Source organism: Scyliorhinus canicula, chromosome 3 (genome assembly GCF_902713615.1).
Source record: "Scyliorhinus canicula chromosome 3, sScyCan1.1, whole genome shotgun sequence".
NCBI classification, from domain to species: domain Eukaryota; kingdom Metazoa; phylum Chordata; class Chondrichthyes; order Carcharhiniformes; family Scyliorhinidae; genus Scyliorhinus; species Scyliorhinus canicula.
In genome coordinates, this window is record NC_052148.1 from 181,783,116 (window position 1) to 181,800,183 (window position 17,068).

Genomic DNA, 17,068 nt, shown 5'->3' on the forward strand with positions numbered 1-17,068 from the left:
TCATTTATTTCTGGTAAGATATTAGTGTTTATTCATCTTACTTAGAACTCTACCATGCTATTATTTCATATGGCATTGGTGTATTTTTGTTAATGAACTACCTTATCTCTGGTAATTTAGAAGGAGAAAGAAAAATATGCCGAGAACTTCTGGAACTTTCTCCTGTCTTTAAACTATACTTTGGTTAAAACCCCTATAGAAATAGCCCAAATACCCATAACAGCTGTTCTGGCTGTTTCTTCCTGATTTCCACTGCTAGACCTGGTTTGTTCAATGCCACATGTAGTTATCAGTTAAGGTTGAGTTATGACACCCTGGGCTAGTGCATGGTCAATTCCAAACCCACGTACTCTGGAGTTATAGCACAAGTGAATTAACCAATAATTTTTATAAAACTAGCCAAAGTCTTTGACCCTTGGCTGCCTAGCAACCATCCCTTGAGGAGAGCTGGAACCCGGAACAGCTGTGGCAGTTGTGATGGCGCAATATGTAAGGATTGTGGGAGCTGCCCTGCCAGGGTACCCCACACAAACTTGTAGGATCTGGGTCCTGTATTCCCACATGATTAGAACATTCATGGAGTGAAACCCCTTCCTGTTGAAGGCACCCACTTGGCCGGCTGGATGCAGGGGAACCCTGCAATGATCGCAAAACCTCAGGCCCGCTCAGCCTGGTTGTCTAGGTCCGTCCTGAAATGGATGAATGTGCTCATCTGCCTGAACAGAGCTTCAGTCACCAGCTTGATGCAGCTGTATGCAACTGACTAGGAGAGATCACCCACTGACCCCTGGAAAGATCCAGAGGTATAAAGGTTAAGGGCTACAGTGCCGATAAGAGCCATGGGCATTGGGTGTCCACCCACACAGTTTGAAGCTACCTCCAGCCCAATCATCTGGCAAATGGACGTGAAGGTTTCTGTTAAAAGCTGGAGTCCCCTGTGACACTGGACCTCTGTCATGTTGAGGTACTTGGATTCCTGCCTGCACACCTTGTCAGCTGGAACTTAACACTCTGGGAGGGGGACAACAAGTTGCACATAAGATGTATTCCCTTGAAGATGTTTGCATGTTTTGCAGCACTGCAATCTTAAAGGAACTGTGCAGGGCAATAAATGTAACATGCGCACCGTAGAGAAATTAAATTAAATGAAATGAAAATCACTTATTGTCACGAGTAGGCTTCAATTAAGTTACTGTGAAAAGCCCCTAGTTGCCACATTCTGGCGCCTGTTCGGGGAGGCTGGTACGGGAATTGAACCGTGCTGCTGGCCTGCCTTGGTCTGCTTTAAAACCCAGTGTGCTAAACCAGCCCATGAAATTAAAGCAGCGGATGTAATTCAGTGACCCCATTGGGTTCGGCATGGATCCGGGTGCAAGGAGTGAATTACGTGAATCGGGCTTCATGCTAAGTGCAAAATCACTAGACTGATTCCACCGGTGTGATCTGGATCTCACCCTCACTGGGCAAGATTCAGATCTGAATATTTAAATGAACCATTAGGCCGTTGGATAGCGTGGTGTTTCTCGGTGTTGCAGCTGCTGAGAGACACCCTGCTAAACATCCCATTTAGCAGACTTTAACTTGGTCCACTGAATCGCCCCCAACATTGTCAGGTTGGCCTGTAGTATGGACACATGTTTGCCCCTCGGATGGATTCCTTCAACTTAAAGCATCTTGAGCACAGTGCACATCATGCTCAAAGAATGTCGCATAATTCAATGGCACAAACCTCGAAGGAGATAAGTTCAAATCACAGCCCCCCCCCCACCCCACTTAAGTGAGGCAGGCTGCTCTCGGCATTGATCTGTCGGAGCAAGGAAAGAGTAGGGAAAGGCAAAGCAGAGGCCAGTCCAAATTCGGATTAGTACCATTTTTGCTCTTGTGTTTTATATTGTTTTTTTTTTTTTAATAAATTTAGAGTACCCAATTCATTTTTTCCAATTAAGGGGCAATTTAATGTGGCCAATCCACCTAACCTGCACATCTTTGGGTTGTGGGGGTGAAACCCACGCAGACACGGGGAGAATGTGCAAACTCCTCACAGACAGTGACCCAGGGCCGGGATTCGAACCCGGGTCCTCAGCGCCGTAGGCAGCAATGCTAACCACTGTGCCACCGTGCCGCCCGTGTTTTATATTGTTTACCACCCATTCTCGCACAAATTTTTTGACACATTGGGATTGATAATACAATCTAAAATACCGGTAAAAATCCAGTGATCCAGAAATTATTCAATCACTGTTCTTCAGTGCATTGCAGTCCTATGTTTTACATTTATGTGCAAGCTCTGGTTGAGCCAAATGTGAAAGTTCCCAGCTCAACCTAAAAATAGCTTCTATATAATGGAAGTTGTATTTTATGCTCCATAATCCGATCTAAATAAAGTACATCCATGTGACCTTAAAAACTTTCCCACCCAAAGAAATTTTCAATTCCCATTGAATCTCAAACATCCGAGAGAAAAGATGTAATTGTCTGATGTTTCCATAAGGATGTAACCCAGAGTTAGTTACTTTTCTCATGTACTGTACGTAATGATCTCATTTGTAAAAGCCTAGCTCCACTGATAGCACACTTAAGTCATAAAGTTGCATATTACGTTCTCACCGCAGATATGAGCACAGAATCTAGGTTGTTATGAGCAATGTAACTGAGGTGAATGTAACAGATCCTACAGCATTATTTGAAGAACAGGGAACTCTCTTTGTGATTCGGCTGACATGCCTCCATCAGTGGCCAGCACCAAAAAATGACATGGAATGTATGGCACAGAAACGAGCCATTCAGCCCAACTAGTCGATACAGGTGTTTGTGCTCCACATCAGCTTCCCCCACTCTACTTCATCTAAGCCTACCTGCTTACCATTCCATTCCTTTTCCTTTGTGTTTACCAGCTCTCCCTTAAATTAATCTATGCTATTTGTCTCAACTTTTCCTTGTGGTAGTGAGTTCCACATTCTAACCACTCTCTAGAAGTCCCTATTGGATTTATTAATGACTATCTTGCATTTATTAACACTAGTTTTTGTCTCACACTCTAGTGGAAACATTTTCTATTTATCTACCCTGTTTAAACCCTTCCATAACCTTATCCAAGCAGCCTAAGTCTCTCACCCCATTGAATCTCTCGTGAGAGTGAAATGGTTCTGGTATCATCCTCATAAATCTTTATTGCAACGTCTAGTGTCTCTATATCCATTTCTGCAATATGAAGATCATAATTGATACAAGTGTGGTCGAACCAAAGTTCTATAAAAGTTAGCTTCTCTGCTTTTCAATTCTATCTCTCTAGAAAGGCTTCTTTTGTGACTTTACCAGCTTACAACGTACCTTTTAGAGACTAATGCATCTGTAACCCCTTCATTTCATTTGCATTCTTTTTTTCCAAGGAGTATGCGATCATCTTATTCTTCCAACCAAAATGCACCATCACACACTTAGCAATATTGAAATAAATTTGTTAATTCCATGCCCACCCTGCAAGCTTATCAATGTCTTACTGTATTTTATCACAGTTTCCCTCAGATTGGTCTACACTTCAAAATGAACCCATTGCTTGTAAAGTGTTTTGGCACATCCTGAGGATGGGGTAGGGTGCTACCTTAATACAGATTCTTCCCGGAATTGCTTAATCCTTACTCTATCTAAATCTGCAGTGTAAATTGGAGCTGCCCTATTAACCAAGAGATTTTATGTGTGTTTCAGTGAATCAAGATTATCCCACAGATGGAAATAGCTGATAGATTATGGAAAACTGAGATTGCTGCTGTATAGGGCAGCACAGTGGCACAGTGGTTAGCACTGCTGCCTCGCAGCTCCAGGGTCCCGGGTTCAATTCCCGGCTTGGGTCACTGACTGTGTGGAGTTTTCTCCCCATGTCTGCATGGATTTCCTCCGGGTCCTCTGGTTTCCTCCCACAGTCCAAAGATGTGCCAGTTAGGTGGATTGGTCATGCTAAATTGCCCATATGTGTCCAAAAGGTTAGGTGGGGTTAAAGGATAGGGTGGAGGCGTGGGCTTATGTCGGGTGCTCTTCCCAAGGGCCGCTGCAGAGTCGATGGGCCAAATAGCCTCCTTCTGCACTGTAAATTCTATTCTATTGGGTCATTGTTAGGCAGCACGGTCATTGATCCATCACGTACACTGCTTGACCAAATGGAATGTAACTGTTATGCCTATGTGTTCATGAATTTTGATTATTTTCTTGCTGCTGTTACTCACTGGGCCAGCCTGCATTTGGACTTTTCACAAATCAATCTTAGATATTTGTCTTTTTTTATTTCTTATGGGATGTGGCCATTGCTGGCAAGTCCAGCATTTATTGGACATCACTAATTGTCCTTGAGAAGGTGATGGTCAGCCACCTCAAACGCCTGCAGTGCAGGTACATCTACAGAGGATGCCATGGAACAGGCTCAATGGGCCGAATGGCCTACATCTGCTGCGACGTGTTACAGTGCTGTTGGAAAGGGAATTCCAGGATTTTGATGCAGTGACACTGAAGGAACAGTGATATAGTTCCAATCAGAATGCTGTGTGACTTGGAACGGAATTTTCAGTCGGTGGTGTTCCCATCCGCCTGCTACCCTGTTCATCTAGGCGGTGAAGGTTGCATGTTTGAAAGGTGATGTTGCAGGAATTTTGGTGAGATGCTGCAATACATTCTATAGACTGTACACACTTGTTATGGTGCACCAGTAGTGGAGGAAGTGAGTATTTGGGGTAATGATTGGGGTACCAATCAAGTGTGCTGCTTTTTCTTGGATCGTGTTGAGCTTCTTGCAGTTGGAGCTGCATTCATTCAGGCAAGTGGAAAGTATTCCATCACACCCCTGGCTTGTTCTTTTAGATAGTGACTAGGAAGTCAGGAGTCGAGTTACTCACTTTAGAATATCCAGTATCTGATCTGCTCTTGTAGCCGCAGTATTTATCTGGCTGGTCCAGTTAAATCCCTGGATAATAGTGACATCCAGGATGTTAATGGTGGAGAATTCAGCAATGGTTATGTTGTTGGGTGTCAAGGTGAGTAGGGCGGCATGGTGACACAGTGATTAGCATTGCTGCCTCGCAATGCCAGGGATCAGGTTTCAATTCCAGTCTTGGGTGACTGTCTGTGTGGAGTTTTCATTTTCTCCCCGTGTCTGCCTGGGTTTCCTTTGGATTCTCTGGTTTCCTCCCATAGTCTAAAGATGTGCAGATTATAGGTATATTGGTCATGTTAAAATGCCTCTTAGTGTGCAAAGATGTGCAGATTAGGTTGGGAGGATAGGGTGGGGGAGTGGGCCTAGGTAGGGTGCTCTTTCAGAGGATCAATGCAGATACTATGGACCAAATGGCCTCCATCTGCGCGTAGGAATTCTATGGTTCTATGGTGAGATTCTCATTGGGAATCGTCATTGCCTGGCTCTTGTGTGGCACAAAAATTATTTGTCATTTATCAGCCCCGATACCTAAATATTTTCCAGGTCTTGCTGCATGTGGGGCCAATATGAGTTAGAGTGTTGTTTGGAAATATGAGTCCTGAACAAAAGATTAAAGAAGTTTGAATTATTCATCTTATATATTTCATTGAAAATTTGTAGAAAACTAGGGACGGGATTCTCCGAGCCCCCCCCCCCCCCCCCCCCCCCCCCCCCCGCTGGGTTGGAGAATCCCCAGGGGGCGGCGCGAATCCCGCCCCGACGCTGGCTGCCATATTCTCTGGCGTGGTTTTCGAGCGAGGACGGGGTTCACACCACGCCGTTCGGGGGCCATTGGCAGTGCCCACCCCCCCTGGCAATTCTCTGGGCCCCGATGGGCCGAGCGGCCGTCCGTTTATGGTCAGTCCCGCTGGCGTGGGTTACACATAGTCCCACATGGTGGGACCTGGCAGGTAAGTCAGCTGGGGCGTTCCTTAGTGGGGGGGGGGGGGGGGGGGGGGGGGACGTGGACGTGCGGGGGGGGGATCCAATCCCGGGAGTGCCCCCACAGTCGCCTGGTCCACCGATCGAGGCCTACTGATCTGCGGGCTGGCCTGTGCCGTGGAGGCGCTCCTTCGTTCCGCCCCAGCCCCTGTTGGGCTCTGCCATGGCTGGCGTGGAGAAGACAACCCCCTGTGCCGGCTGGTCTGCGCATGCGTGGAATCATGCCGGCGGTTCCGCACATGCACGAGATCACGCCGGCCCTTCGCGCATGCGCAAACTCACGCAGTCCCTTCAGGGCTGGTTTAGGCGGCGCCAACCCCTCCGGCGTCCACCTAGACCAGAGTGCGGAGAATTTGCACTTTCGGAGGCTGTTGATGCCGGAGTGGTTTGCACCGGTTCTCCCGCCAGCGTGGAGACTTATTCCCCAGAAGGGAGAATCCCGCGGAACATATCTTTCAAGTTGCAGTATGTCAAGAGGTGGTTCCTTATGCAACATGTATGTATAAAGCTGGATTTTATGCCAGCCCTCCAATAGGTTTGATTGTGGGGAAGGCTCATTAAATGCAACAGGCAGCCTGCCCCCCAACCCCAATCTGTTCATCCCTGCCACACCGCAATTATGCCAACTGTGGGGGACATTGGACGGCCCTCCCTCCGGTGGGATAATTGAGACCCTTAAGCTAGCAATTATTTAACACTGAAGGACCTCTTTCCATTGCTGCTGAAATTAAAACAGTGACAGGAGAAGGCACCTGCCAAGTGGCAGACTGGCAGGTTTCCAAGTGTGGGCTGGAGGCAGGCAAGGGAGGAACTTGACTCATCGAAGGTACCCCCAAGGTTTTACAACCATCCAGCAGAGGGCAGCAGAGCAGAGCTTCTGATTGGCTGTTCCGGGGAGATTTGCATACGTGCAGTGCGGTCAGCGTAAGTTGAAGGTGCACCTGCATCAGTGACCCGAGGAGTTCGACGGAAGGTGAACATCCAGCAGAGGGCAGCAGAGCAGAGCTTCTGATTGGCTGTTCCGGGGAGATTTGCATACGTGCAATGCGGTCAGCGTAAGTTGAAGGTGGTTTGTGAAGGGGCTGTTCTCGAGTGACAGCTTTACCCGAAACACTACTTACGTAGTGTCTCCCACCCATCCTCCTCCTCTAACCAAAAAAAAAAGCTCTGTCCATTGGATTGCTAAACTAACAAGTTTTTTATTTTTTTAATTTTCAGTAGTTGGGAAGTTAGTTCAGTGGGAATGGAGGCTAGGGCAGTTGAATGTTCCTCCTGCAGAATGTGGGAGGAAAGGGTCACCTCTAGTGTCCCTTCTGACTACATCTGCGGGAAGTGCACCCAACTCCAGCTCCTCGAGAGCCGCATTAGGGACCTGGAGCTGGAGCTGGATGAACTTCGGATCATTCGGGAGGCGGAGGAGGTTATTGAGAGGAGTTATAGGGAGGTAGTCACACCTCAGGTAAAAGAAGAAAGTAGATGGGTTACCGTCAGGGGAGGGAGAGGGAACCGGCAGGCAGTGCAGGGATCCCCTGTGGTCGTTCCCCTCTATAACAAGTATACCGTTTTGGATACTGTTGCGGGGGACGACTTACCAGGGGCAAGCAATAGGGCGCAGGTCTCTGGCACAGAGTCTGTCCCTGTTGCTCAGAAGGGAAGGGAGAAGAGGAACAGAGCACTTGTCATTGGGGATTCCATAGTTAGAGGAACAGACAGGAGGTTCTGTGGGAACGAAAGAGACTCACGGTTGGTGTGTTGCCTCCCAGGTGCCAGGGTTCGTGATGTCTCTGATCGTGTTTTTGGGATCCTTAAGGGGGAGGGGGAGCAGCCCCAAGTCGTGGTCCACATAGGTACCAACGACATAGGTAGGAAGAGAGATGGGGATTTGAGACAGAAATTCAGGGAGCTAGGGTGGAAGCTGAGACCTAGAACAAACAGAGTTGTTATCTCTGGGTTGTTACCCGTGCCACGTGCTAGCGAAGTGAGAAATAAGGAGAGAGAGGAGTTGAACACGTGGCTACAGGGATGGTGCAGGAGGGAGGGTTTTGGTTTCCTGGATAATTGGGGCTCATTCTGGGGTAGGTGGGACCTCTACAAACAGGATGGTCTTCACCTGAACCAGAGGGGTACCAATATCCTGGGGGGGGAGATTTGCTAGTGCTCTTCGGGGGGGTTTAAACTAATTCAGCAGGGGGATGGGAACCTAAATTGTAGTCCCAGTGTACAGGATGTTGAGAGTAGTGAGGTCAGGGATAGGGTTAAAAGTTCGAAAGAGGGCACCGGCAAGCAGGACGCTGGTTTGAAGTGTGTCTACTTCAACGCCAGGAGCATCCGGAATAAGGTGGGTGAGCTTGCAGCATGGGTTGGTACCTGGGATCTCGATGTTGTGGCGATTTCGGAGACATGGGTAGAGCAGGGACAGGAATGGTTGTTGCAGGTTCCAGGATTTAGATGTTTCTGTAAGAACAGAGAAGATGGTAAAAGAGGGGGGGGGTGTGGCATTGTTAATCAAGGAAAGTATTACGGCGGTAGAAAGGACGCTTGAGGACTCGTCTACTGAGGCAGTATGGGCCGAGGTTAGGAACAGTAGAGGAGAGGTCACCCTGTTGGGAGTTGTCTATAGACCTCCGAATAGTCCCAGAGATGTAGAGGAAAGGATTGGAAAGATGATTCTTGACAGGAGCGAGAGTAACAGGGTAGTTGTTATGGGGGACTTTAACTTTCCAAATATTGACTGGAAATACTATAGTTCGAGTACTATAGATGGGTCAGTTTTTGTGCAGTGTGTGCAGGAGGGTTTTCTGACACAGTATGTAGACAGGCCAACAAGGGGCGAGGCCACATTGGATTTGGTACTGGGTAATGAACCCGGCCAGGTGTTAGATTTAGATGTAGGTGAGCACTTTGGTGATAGTGATCACAACTCGGTTATGTTTACTTTAGCAATGGGCAGGGATAGGTATATACCGCAAGGCAAGAATTATAGCTGGGGGAAAGGCAATTATGATGCTATTCGGCAAGATTTAGGAGGTATAGGATGGGGAAGGAAACTGCAGGGGATGGGTACAATCGAAATGTGGAGCTTTTTCAAGGAACAGCTACTGCGTGTCCTTGATAAGTATGTACCTGTCAGGCAGGGAGGAAGTTGTCGAGCAAGGGAGCCGTGGTTTACTAAGGAAGTTGAAGCACTTGTCAAGAGGAAGAAGAAGGCTTATGTTAGGATGAGACATGAAGGCTCAGTTAGGGCACTTGAGAGTTACAAGTTAGCCAGGAAGGACCTAAAGGGAGAGTTAAGAAGAGCGAGGAGAGGACACGAAAAGTCGTTGGCGGATAGGATCAAGGAAAACCCTAAGGCTTTCTATAGGTATATCAGGAACAAAAGAATGACTCGAGTAAGATTAGGGCCAATCAAGGATAGTAGTGGAAAGTTGTGTGTGGAATCAGAGGAGATAGGGGAAGCATTAAATGGATATTTTTCGTCAGTGTTTACACTGGAGAAAGACAATGTTGTCGAGGAGGACACTCAGGTTCAGTCGACCAGGCTAGATGGAATTGAGGTTCAAAAGGAGGAGGTGTTAGCAATTTTGGAAAATGTCAAAATAGATAAGTCCCCTGGGCCAGATGGGATTTATCCTAGGATTCTCTGGGAAGCCAGGGAGGAGATTGCAGAGCCTTTGTCCTTGATCTTTATGTCGTCTTTGTCGACAGGAATAGTGCCGGAAGACTGGAGGATAGCAAATGTTGTCCCCTTGTTCAAGAAGGGGAGTAGAGACAACCCTGGTAATTATAGACCTGTGAGCCTTACTTCGGTTGTGGGTAAAATGTTGGAAAAGGTTATAAGAGATAGGGTTTATAATCATCTTGAAAAGAACAAGTTGATTAGCGATACTCAACACGGTTTTGTGAAGGGTAGGTCATGTCTCACAAACCTTATTGAGTTTTTTGAGAAGGTGACCAAACAGGTGGATCAGGGTAAAGCTGTTGATGTGGTGTATATGGATTTCAGTAAGGCGTTTGATAAGGTTCCCCACGGTAGGCTATTGCAGAAAATAAGGAAGTATGGAATTGAAGGTGATTTAGCGGTTTGGATCAGTAATTGGCTAGCTGAAAGAAGACAGAGGGTGGTGGTTGATGGCAAATGTTCATCCTGGAGTTCAGTTACTAGTGGTGTACCGCAAGGATCTGTTTTGGGGCCACTGCTGTTTGTCATTTTTATAAATGACCTGGAAGAGGGTGTAGAAGGATGGGTTAGTAAATTTGCAGATGACACGAAGGTCGGTGGAGTTGTGGATAGTGCTGAAGGATGTTATAGGATACAGAGGGACATAGATAGGCTGCAGAGCTGGGCTGAGAGGTGGCAGATGGAGTTTAATGCGGAAAAGTGTGAGGTGGTTCACTTTGGAAGGAGTAACAGGAATGCAGAGTACTGGGCTAATGGCAAGATTCTTGGTAGTGTAGATGAACAGAGAGATCTCGGCATCCAGGTACATAAATCCCTGAAAGTTGCCACCCAGGTTAATGGGGCTGTTAAGAAGGCATATGGTGTGCTAGCCTTTATAAACAGGGGGATTGAGTTTCGGAACCACAAGGTCATGCTGCAGCTGTACATAACTCTGGTGCGGCCACACCTGGAGTACTGCGTGCAGTTCTGGTCACCACATTATAGGAAGGATGTGGAAGCTTTGGAAAGGGTTCAGAGGAGATTTACTAGGATGTTGCCTGGTATGGAGGGAAGGTCTTACGAGGAAAGGCTCAGGGAATTGAGGTTGTTTTCGTTAGAGAGGAGAAGGCTGAGAGGTGACTTAATAGAGACATATAAGATAGTCAGAGGGTTAGATAGGGTGGACAGTGAGAGTCTTTTTCCTCGTATGGTGATGACCAACACGAGGGGACATAGCTTTAAATTGAGGGGTGAGAGATATAGGACAGATGTCAGAGGCAGTTTCTTTACTCAGAGAGTAGTAGGGGTGTGGAACGCCCTGCCTGCAATAGTAGTAGACTCGCCAACTTTAAGGGCATTTAAGTGGTCACTGGATAGACATATGGATGAAAATGGAATAGTGTAGGTCAGATAGGCTTCAGATGGTTTCACAGGTTGGCGCAACATCGAGGGCCGAAGGGCCCATACTGCGCTGTAGTGTTCTATGTTCTATGTTCTATGTTCTTCCTACCAGGTTGCTCTCTCTCCTCTTACCTAGCCGCAACCCATTTCTTCCCCGTTGCCAAGACCTGTCGGCTGGGCACAGGGTGAACCCTCAATCAATTACACAAATCCGAATCCAGTGCCTGAAGCCTCTGTCTTGAAGTGAAGAGTTAGCCAGCAGCTCTCTGAGGCAGGATTTCCTGTTCCTGAGCTGTGGAAATCCTGCCTCCAGCCTATTAACGGCAATTGACTGTTGAATGGCTGCAGGGTTGACAGTGTTCTCCTCGGCAGGCTCCCACTCCGTCTTCTTAGTCAGGGCATGGGGAATCTGACACATCAGAAAATGCAGCCCATAATATACACCTGTGGTTTTCAAACTTTTCTTCCTGGGACCAGCTTTTACCAACTGACTGACCTTTGTGACACATGCCACTTTCACTTACCTTTAATGCTTGGTCCTCACAATCTCACTCCAATCAGGTTCACAGGAGGAGAGGCTAATGCACATATCAAGTGTAGAGTTCAGCAAGTTCCTTTGTGCCATCTTCATCTTTGTGAGAACATAAAATCGAACCTTGCACATGTAGGTCATCATGAAGGGCAATAGCAACAAAATACTTGTTTTACTCAGCACTGGATACTCCTCAGAGACAGTACTCCAGAATGCTGTCACAGGTGAGGCGCAGAAGTTCAGTCTCCTCATTTGGAGTCAGCTGTAAGTTAATAATTGACTCTGAGTCTCAAACTCAAAAGGATTTTTCACCACCTCTTCTCTTTCAAAATCTGAAACTTCTCTGGAAAGTAGTGACAAAAACTATTGATCAGCACAGCCAGATGTGACTGAATAAGGTTTGCCTGTCTATTGACTTTACTAACATTGACTTGACCCTTACTAACATTGTTTCCTTTGATGTGTCATAGCAGTATGGGGAACATGTAATAGTTTGGCTTTGTACTCGAACTTGCCAAACTTTCAATTACTTTTGAAACAAATCTATTTCTTCACAGTGCCGAAAGCAATCATCATCCTTTCCATGCAATTTGAGATTCAGTTAATTTAGAATTGTAAAGATATCTGCAAGGTAAGACACAGTTATCATCCAAGTTTCATCACCAAATGAATCAGCCAGAGGGGATGATTTCTCAAGGCAGAAAGTGTGAATTTCATACCTCAGTTCGTAAGCTCTGTCAAGCACCCGACCTCTTGACAGCCAAAGTATCTCTGTGTGGAACAATAAAAGCATGTGCTTGGCCTCCATATCGGAACACAGAGCCTTGAAAGCCTGATATTCAGTGTGCTGCGTTTAATGAAATTCACAACTTTTACAATTCCTTTCAACACCACTTCAAGATCAGATGGAATTCCTTTTGATGCCAATGTCTCACGATGAATAAAGCAATGATTCCAAACAATGTCCTGACCAGCTGCCTCCTTAATCCTTATTGTAACTCTGCTGTTTTTCCCAGTCATGTTAGCTTCCCCATCACTTGTGATTTCTCTCAATGAATCCAGTTGAGCCCGCACTTTCCAAACATGTAACTATTCAATGCTTCAAAAATCTGTGTTCCAGTCGTGCTGGTTGGTAACATCAGGCAGCACAACAAATCCTCAACAAATTAATTGTTCCAAATACACCTAACCTATCTGAAATGTCTGCACTTTCATCCAGTTGTATTGAGAACTCCATTGCTGACTTTAAACACGAAATAAGCTGGACTTCTAAATCCTCAGTGGTATCACAAATTCAGAGAGTCACTGCGTTATCGATAAGTAGGATGCATTTCAGATTTTCATCTGACCTCTCACCTAAGACCGTAGGAGCCAAGTCCAATGCTGCAGGGAGAATTCATCTCCCTACTATAGAGTGGAGCATTTTCTTTTCAGTGACACATGGTAAAATACCATGTAAGAGGCTAATTGTGCCTTGTCATTCAATGTTACATTTCTGTTAAGGATTTCAGCTGACGATACAAGTTCTCACTGCAACCTTTGGAAAAAATCAAGAGGTTTGTCTTCATCATGTTTTCTTCAAAAACCGTTGACATTTTGAGGGTTTTAAACTCTCATTTGCCAGTGCCTCCCTGCATTGGCTTTCTACCCTGATTTGCATTGGCATAATTAACAAAGCCATACCTTAAAAAGGCACCTTTATACTGCTTTGCTCCCCATTTAATTTTTTTCTTTGTTGGGAATCCAAGCTGTTCACCAGAGGCCCTGGAACTCTGTACAGAGCTAATATTAGCACTGCACTGTCCTGCTGTTGATTCTCCTGTGCAGCTCTCTCCAACAGATTCTGGGGCAAAATTCTCCGACACCATGCAAGGTCGGAGAATCGCCCGGGCCGCCGAGAATCCTGCTCCCGCCATGTCCAGAATTCTCCCACCCGCCAGAAGGCGGCGTGCCGCCAATCCTGCCGTCTGCCTCGGAGAATGGCTGGGGCCGGCGGGATGCAACGGTTTTATGTGCTGCCGTTATTCTCCGGCCCGGATGGGCCGAAGTCCCGCCGACATGGCCACGGGTCACGTCGGCGTTAATCAAAGTAGGTATTTAACGGCGTCAACCAGTGCTGATGATTGACGCCGTACATCATGGAGGTGGGTGACAGGTCGGGGAGAGAGAGAGAACTGACAAACTGTGAGTGCCGGTGGGTTGGGGCGGGCGGGCGTGGGTGGGAAGAGAGAGAGAACTAACAAAGAGAGAGAGAACTGACAAACTGCGAGTGCCGGTGGGTTGGGAGGGGTGGGGGGGGTGGGGGGGCGGGAAGAGAGAGAGAACTGACAAACTGCGAGTGCCGGTGGGTTAGTGGGGGGTCTCTTTATGTGATGTCTTGCCAGGCGGCGTTGATGAAGTCGCCCGACGTCAACCGTGAATTGCGAAACGCCGCTGCTGGCCCATTCGGGCCCGGAGAATACGCGATGTTTTGCGGGGCCCGACACCGGAGTCATCAGCGCCGTTTTTGGCCGCAGGTCCCGGGCATTGCGACGGACATCGGAGAATTTCGCCCCAGATGTGAGATCCTGGACAAGAGGTACACTGCCTATTTGTGTCTCTAGCCATCTCCTCATTGTAACACGATGATCCATCTTCACAGTCTTCTTGCCTTGCTTGCTAGCAGCTAGAAAATACAAGAAGCTCCCATCCGTGATTTTCCGCCAGAAGCACATACATACAAGGCACTTGATGTTAAGTGTACGTGCAGGGCTTGTGGCCTGCTCACTGTTGCCACTTATGGCCAGAAGACTGCATTGTTCGCATTTAAAAGCTGGTACAGTAGTGGCCAACCACCATTCTCAATTAAAAAGCCAGTTGCAGCTGTTGGGTGCTTATCCCACAATCGGAACTACCGTGGGGCACTGTGACCAATTGCTCCGCGGCCCTCACGACCCCCGCCTGTGATCCACAATTTGAAAAACCCTTTTCTGCACAATCTTAGATGCCAGTGTAGTATTGATTACTGGTCAGCAGAGGTCGCTGTTGCTTACCTAATTTCCAGAGATGTAACTGGCTAATTAGCAAAAGATAGACCAGAGGCTATTTTAAAGTAGTAAACACCCCACAAACAAACCCAGAACAATAACATATGATTGATAAGTAACAAATTAGTTATGTTTGCCTGGCGAGTGGAGATATTTAACATATCACAGGGCAATCGAATTCTACTTACACATTTGAGGTTCATCCTCTCACATTCTCTGGTTGGGATTTTCGCCTTTGTTTTCGGCAGGCGGGAATGGCAGTGAGGACAGAGAACCCAACTGGAATCCCCAAATGGCTTTTACGCCATTAGGATTTCCTGTTCCAATTGTCCACACCCCCCCAAAATTGTCCACGCCCACCAAAATTGTCAAAATTGACACCATGAAAGATCGGGAACCACATTACCATAGATTTTAATATCATTAATCGCTCGACTATCCCCACACATTTGGATTCCCCCACCCCCCTCGCCTGCTGACGGGACATCATTTTGGCAAGATTTACAACAGTTTGGCAAACAGGGCCCTGACGAAGAGAACTCGCCGGGGGGCACAGGTAAGTAGTCCCTATGTTTCTAAGTAAAAGAAAAATAGACATTCGAATTTGGGCAATTCTGTAAAATGGGTAGTATCAGATCAGCCATTGGTTATATTTCTGTCCCCATTTTCGCAAAGAAAATTTGAAATTTCACCCTCTCTAATTAAGTTGAATGGATATTTTGTAACGAATGCATATCAGGGAAATTACATGAAATGTCTGTGTCATTTTATCAATCCGGTGTCTGTAGGAAAAGGTGTTACTCCTTACTGTGATATGCCAAAGGGACAGTATATATCATTACAAGAAGTATTAGTGCAACAAGACCAAGAATATTATATAGTGGCAGAGAGTTAAGGAACAAGCATGGGAAATCTCTGCCATTACTTGAATGCTTAAGCAGGTTGCAGGACTCAACCAGACAGAAGTATGGCTGAATTGGTACCAAAGATTTGCCAGATATTATACTATACTTGGTCACGTGGCAAAGCTGCAAGCAGGCCAATGCATTGTTGTATGTGATGCAATACAATATCCTAATCAGACAAGGGATCAATGAAGAGAACATCACACATGATGAAATAATAAAATCACTTGATGCCAACTTCAATCTACAAAACAATACCATTGTTTTTGTTTAGAAAATATTTTATGAAGGCATTTATAATTTTAACACTTGTAAATGGAACAACAAAGACAAAAAACCCACAATAACATAGCCATCCCCCCCAAACACATACCCCAACCAACATGGTCCACAAAAACATTCCGTCTCACGGCCCTCACTTTGTTAGCTTTCCTACTCTTATTCACCACTTCAATGCTTCCTGCCTTTTTCCCCCCCATTCTCCCCACCTTGCTGACAGATTAATTTTCCTTAAAGAAGTCGATGAACGGCTGCCACCTCCGAGCGAACCCCTGTAATGAACCCCTTAAGGCGAATTTGCTTTTCTTCAACCTGAGAAACCCCGCCATGTCGCTTATCCATACCCCCGACTTTGGGGGCTCCGGGTCCCTCCATCCCTCCGGGCCACCGGAGAGGAAAAGGCCAAAACGTCTGCCTCTCTCTCCCCCCCCCCCACCCCCCCCACCCCCCCCCCCCCCCCCCCAACCACTTCACCGCCCCCACCCCGCCCCGCCCCGGGCTCCCGGTCTTTCGACACTCCGAATAGCGCCACCTCTGGACTCGGAGTCACCCTCCCTTGCAGGACCTCAGATATGACGTCCGCAAATCCCTGCCAAAAGCCCCTCAACCTTGGACACGCCCAGAACATGTGCACATGATTCGCAGGAGTTCCCCCACACCCGTGAGACCCTGCGTTCCACCCCCTCTTGCACTATCCCCCATCAAATGTTCGACGCTCACAGCCCCATTGCAGAAGGCTCTATGGCCAGGGCAAACAATAGTGGGGAGAACACCCCTGCCTCGTCTCCCGACACAGACTAAAATATTCCCACTGCACCTGATTCGTCCTTACATTTGCCACCGGTGCCTGATAGAGTAACCGGTCCCAATCCACAAATCCCTGCCCGAGCTGAAACCGTCCCAGGACCTCCCACAAATATTTCCACTCCACATGGTCAAAGGCCTTCTCTGCATCCATGGCCACCACCACCTCGACCTCCAGCCCCTCCGTAGGCATCATTATTACATTTAAGAGCCGCCTAATATTGGTCGCCAGGCGTCGACCCGTAACAAACCCCGTCTGGTCCTCCCCTATTACCCTTGGGAAGCAGTCCTCGATCCGTGTGAGCAGGATCGTTGCCAACAATTTAGCATCCACATTTAATAAGGAGATTGGTCTATATGACCCATAGCTTTCCGAATCTTTGTCCGTTTCAAGATGAGAGAGATCGATGCCTGCAATAACATCAGGAGGAGCACTCCATACTCCTTTGGCTCATTAAAAGCCTTTACCAAAAGCGGCCCCAGCACCCCGGAAAACTTCTTATAAAATTCCACCGGGTACCCATCCAGTCCCAGGGCTTTGCCCGATTGCATCGCCCCCAG

At 47.2% G+C, this 17,068-nt stretch overlaps 1 protein-coding gene across 7 annotated transcripts in view; it reads right to left on the minus strand.

Moving 5' to 3' along the window:
- synpo2b (synaptopodin 2b) overlaps positions 1–17,068 on the minus strand; it is a 221,485-nt gene that overhangs the window by 55,161 nt on the left and 149,256 nt on the right. The gene's annotated exons all lie outside the window — the stretch shown is intronic.